This window comes from Aphelocoma coerulescens, assembly GCF_041296385.1.
Source record: "Aphelocoma coerulescens isolate FSJ_1873_10779 chromosome Z unlocalized genomic scaffold, UR_Acoe_1.0 ChrZ, whole genome shotgun sequence".
NCBI classification, from domain to species: Eukaryota; Metazoa; Chordata; class Aves; order Passeriformes; family Corvidae; genus Aphelocoma; species Aphelocoma coerulescens.
In genome coordinates, this window is record NW_027184085.1 from 31020312 (window position 1) to 31026037 (window position 5726).

Below are 5726 nucleotides of genomic sequence, written 5' to 3' on the forward strand. Positions count from 1 at the left end.
AGTATCCTAAACTTTTCTGTGTGGAGTTTCTTTTCTTTTGCAATGTTCTCATGTCTCTTGCCTAATTTTGATGTTAAATTCCGATTCTAAATTGTTTTTTTTAAATTCAGCAGTGTTGCCCTGCTGTCTTTTTCTTTCCTGTTTTACAAGAGTTTGCCTTAACCTTTTTGTGCCTACTGGTGCAGTTGAGAGCTGCAGCTAATCAGTTGTATTGGAAGCGGCTGAGAAGTAAAGCAGTAACTGTTGTATTTAGAGTCTCTGGCTTTGAGGCTGCCCCGGTCCATGCTTTTGTGCAGAAGATTAGGAGGTAGATTTTTCTTTTAAGTATTTCAGAGTCATAAGAAACTCCCCAAGATTTTATCCTTTCTACAGTAAGAAAAAAATTACAATAAAAGAACTAAAATTGACCTAGACACTCCAACAGATGATGAGTATTTTGAGCATACAGACAGTGAAAGAGGTGTTGATACTTAAACATCATCTAAAACTGTTTTGTTTTGCCAAGTCTGACAGTATTCCTATTGCCAGTGAAGGCGTGAAATTCTCTCACTAAAGCAATGTTTACTAAATAGAAGTCAAGCTCCCATTTAAAAACTATTTTACATTTTCTGAAGGGATACGAGTACATGCAGCAGTTGATGTATGTGGGCTTGGTTCATTCTGAGATAGTCCTGTAAGTTTCTGCTCATCCAAGCCACGTTTCCATTGATCCATCTTGTCCAGTCTTGAGCAATATCAAGTGTGAAGAAAAGGTAAAAAATCAAGAAATTGATTTGTGCTTTGTGACTAGTTCCATCGCTTCTCAATATAGAATATTTCTGTGTCTCTCAGAATTAAAATCCAAGATGTATAATTTGCTTTGGTCATCATGATTTATCAGATAGAGAGATGTGTGGTTATTAAAAATGATCCTTTTCAGTTTTGCTTCTGAGATCAACCTGGGTAATACAGGTAGCTGGAAGAAAAATGAGGCAAGCCCTCAAATAGCAATGCCATGCTGGTTTAACTTTTCTAGGGTTTTTTTAATTCCTTCTCCGGCTTATGACTACTTCTTAAAAAAAAAAAAAAAGCTTGAAGAAAAAATCTTGGCAAAAATTTCTTCTCAGGGTGACGTTAAGTAGGATATTGACTGGAGATTCAAAACAGGTTTTATTATTTTCAGTTATTTTAATCTAGGGAACAGAACTAACTCCCTGATATAAAACTGTGACTCTCTTGAATGTTTTTTTTACCTTTATTGCTTGGCGTGGAAGTTAAACACTAGGATGTATACTCTCTCTGAATCTAATGTGAATGTGCAATATGCAGTCTTTCCTTCTCCAACTAAGGTTTTGGGAAGTAGGCCAACAATTACATGAAATTTTTTCGCTATGAAGAAAATTAAAGAATATTCTTAACATACCTTCTCAAATATCCCCTCACGTTATGCTGAAATTACTTCAAGGAAAATACAGGCTGTAGCTGTCACCCACTCACAACTGTAACTGGATAAAGAGTAATTTAATCAGGGATATATTTATCACATTATGATTTAAAATTCCATTTAAATAGGAATCAAAGCTGGGGGGAAAAAAGCCTTCTACTAGAAGTGGTAAAGTAAGAGCTGTATGTGGTTAGAAGCTTTTATTCCTCTGTATCTCTTGACTGTTAAGTGGAGAAAAAGTACAAGTGCCAAAACAAAGATTTCAGGAGACTGCTAGAAGGAAACAAGTGTTTCCAAGTGTTGTGTTTCTGATAGCCAAGAACATGAACACCTTGGTTTTTATTTTTGAAACGTAAAAGCTTCAAAGATTTAGGTGTGACTTGGATTCCTTAATTGGAATTAACAGGATTTCATAGTCAGAAGATAATTATTTACTCTGACTTGCCACTTAAAGACAGACCATGAAATTTGATCTTATCCTAAAATTAATCAAATAACTTAAAACTGAACTACAAATTGACTGTTTAGACAATGGAAAATTCAATGCTCATTTAAAAAGTATTCCAGTTGGCTCTTTAACTTTGCTTTTAAACAGTTTGCATATTTTTTTCTAGCTTCCTCTTTACCTGGTTGACCTTGGTCTTGCAAAATCTTTGTGTGGCATAAAGGAATCTGCATGCCCTCATGGACTTCCTTGTAACCTTTTATCTGATTTACAGAACTGAAAAAAAAAAAAAAAAAAGCCATTCAGTATTGTAGAGCAAAGTATCTGAAAGCACTTTACAAAGCTATACCTGTTTCAAATGGATAAAAGCAACAGAATTTTTTTTAAAAAATGGATAAATAGTAAATATAGTTAATTTATTCTCTGTCATTTTGTATCACCTTAGCTCTTTTGAGACTTAGTTTGCTTTCAGGAAGGACAAACAATTTCAAAACACTTGGTAAAATCACAGGTGATGAGCAACACCCAGGCCATTCCTGTTTCTATACCACTGAAGTTTTGTTTTTGAAAGACATTCCACTGTGTAAGGTATGTAGTTCAGAGACAATAAGGGACACCAAAAATAAGGTAAATGCAGTACATTTTCTGGTTTAGGATGATTGTCTCCTGCTAGTGGGAACCACCTAGTAAATGGATGTGGCTCTGGTTCACAAAAAAACTATTAAAGGAGGGGGAAAAATAAGGCTAACATTTTCACATCTGAAAACTGGGACTTTATTCTGCCAAGACAGTCCAGTTATGACATTTTGAAGCCAGAAAAACTGCTTTCAAAAGAGCAGTTAACATTCTTTGAAGTCTCCCTGCCAGCTGCCAGGTCTAGTATTGATCTCAAGGTTGCATTGACTCATGAAGAACCAAGAAGGAGCTCTTGAATCATCCGTCAGGAGGCCAGAAACATTGCACTGGGAGAGCAAAGACAGACCAGCATCTCTGCCTTTGGAAGGTGAGCTACCAATACCCTATAAACAAGGTGATTAGAAAAGACAGAAATCTGGTGTATCTTCTTAAAAGTGAACCCTCACTTTTGAAGGGAGTGGTAAAATACTGGAAGTGCTGTAGAATCGTGTGAAGTTAAAAAAATCTTTCTCTGCATTTCTCTTTGTAAAAGAGAACTGGTTAGTCAAGATGGGTGAAGTTCAGTCCGAAATAATGTCTGGTAGCTGCATCTCATATAACGCTATATAATCAACTGAGAGACTGGAGATTTGTTTAATAATCTTAAGCAGTTACTAAGCTGTCAAAAAAGCTTGTGCTAGTATTTTTCATCTTGCCAACACTCCTGAACCAAGTCTAAAAGATGTGTCTTTGATATAAAGAATTAGCATATACCAAATAAACGTGAGATCAGTAGAAAGCATCAATCACCTTACAGCAAATGAGGCTTTGTTTCGCTTTAAATGTGCTCTCTTACAGCAAGTTTGTCTTTCTCAGAATACCTATGAATTTACTATAGAAACAGTTTAAGAGCATCCTGCCCTGAAACAAACAGAGCATTTTCCCTTACATAAATTAAAAAGAGATTAATGCTGCCTACACTTGACCTTCCCATTGGCCAGAGACTAAATTTCCCTACTAAGTATGTCTAGAGTGAAAATAAAACTATTTCTTTCCCTCCACCACAGAATTTTCTATGCTTTAACATATCACCAATTGGGTAAGCAATCTTTATGAAGTCCTTTTAAAAGCCTGCTTTTCCAGCAAACATGTCTGGTCTTCAGAACTGACATTTTCTTATAATTTTGCTTGGTTTTGTTGGCTTGGTCTCAAAAGAAGGATGTTTGATATGTCTTTTAGTTGCTGGTAGGGGACTACATGATACAAATACCTGATAAATAAATAAATACCAGTAACAGAATTTCTGTTTAGGCTAGAGAGGGAAGTGTTGTTCTTGGTTTGTTGTTGGGATCTTTTCTTGTTCAATTTTTTTTTTCTTTTTTTTTCATTTTCAAAAGCTGGCTGCAAAAACCAAGTGAGTATTCCTGAGCAGTTTTGAAATTTTTTTCTCCCATTTTTGTCTGAAATTCATATGGAGAGAAAGCAGCCCAAAAGTCTGAAATCATGCTTTTACCTGTAAACACTTATCCTCAGTGCAAATTTGTCAGCATTGCTGGGTCCAAAATTTTACAGCTGCCAGATGTAACATTATGATACTTTTAAATCCTTTTACACAATGACTGCATTGCTCACTTTCTGGAAACCTGTGAGACCACGGAAACCTTTAAAATTTAGAAAGGATACTGCTTTGATTTTGTGAAGGAAGATGTTATTGTTAGAATGCAGTAAATTTTGGCTTATGAATTATGAACTCGAAGAACAAAATACCCAACAAAATTAAAAATGTTTTTGTGTTAGGTCTGTCTTTTAGAACAGTGTTTCTCTTCAGTGTGGTTGGAGACAGTTTATCTTCAATGGATGTTATATCCCTATGAAATAGAAGACAGTTTACTTTTTCAGATGGCATTATGTGAGGCTTTTTTAGGACCATTTAAAGTTGTAAAAGCATTAAACAGTGCATGAAATACTGAATTAAAAATAGGTTTTAAGATTTAGAAACTATAATTTTAACTATTGTTGGTAATATGGCTATTGCTACTAGTTTCATTTTGAAGAAAGAAAATCTCTTTTTGACTCTAAAATACTATTTTATTTGTATTCCAAGTAAATTTTCAAGAGCCAGTACTACAGAGAGAGAACAATAAATGCTATCTGTGAGATAAGTTGTAGAAAATCGCTTGGTTAATTCTTTGTCCACGTTTTACTATCAGAAGTGTTGCCATCATCTTACCGGATGAATGTCTAAACAATAGCATGTGTCTTATCAGGCAAATCAGAATTAAGCAATAGAGCATAAAGCAGTATTTGTAATAAAGTGATTGTGCTGCCTTTTTAGGGAAAAAAAAATACAAAGCAAACTGCCAAAAAAAGAGCAAACCAAAGACGTTTCTTTAGGAAAGGAAGGAAGAGAGACAATAACAGAGTGGTTATCAATGCCCCCCAGTCCTGAGTGCATCAAAATGATAGGAGATCTCAGTATGTTACAGTCAGATCTGACCCTATGGCCAGGCTTGCAGGAGGCAGCCTAAATGTTTTATACATAGAAAACAAATCTGAATACTTCCTCTGCATTTTCAATTTACTGAATTCTACCTAAAAGCATTTGTTATACCAAGGAAAAGAAATTATGAACCTGGCATTTGGTAGTCTGGCTTTCTAGATTGCTTATTCTATCCTTAAGTTATACTGATTTCCAGGGAACTGTTCAAATGTTTGAAGAAAAGTGCTACAGTTATATTAAAGCAGTACATGAATACAGAAGGCGATTAACAGTAGTTCATATTTGCTTTCCTCCTACTCATTTTCTGAGAATCATTTTCTAAACGGCAGGCTTTTCCAGTGAACATGAGAGGAATTTCACAATATGTATATATTTTACAATCCAATTATTTAGGCAAAGTTATTAACTGCGCAGTTGATAACAGAAGTGATCAAATTGGGGAGAACTTTTTCACATTTTGTGCATCTCAGAGAATTTTGATTACTCAGACCATTTCTTTCTCTCAGAAATACAGTGTCCTTTGTTCCTGACAACTGGCTATCACACAGTTTGCACAGTCAAGTAATCCTAAAAATATTTTGATGAGGGGGGAGGAGAAGGGTAATTAAAATGCTCCTCGCTTTTTGCACAGAGAAGCTGTGTTTGGAACAGTGACATAACTCTTAGGACAAATATGGCTTTCATTGTGCCACCCCACCTCCCTGTTGTCTGAATAAATGTAAATATTTGCTTCAGTCCATGAA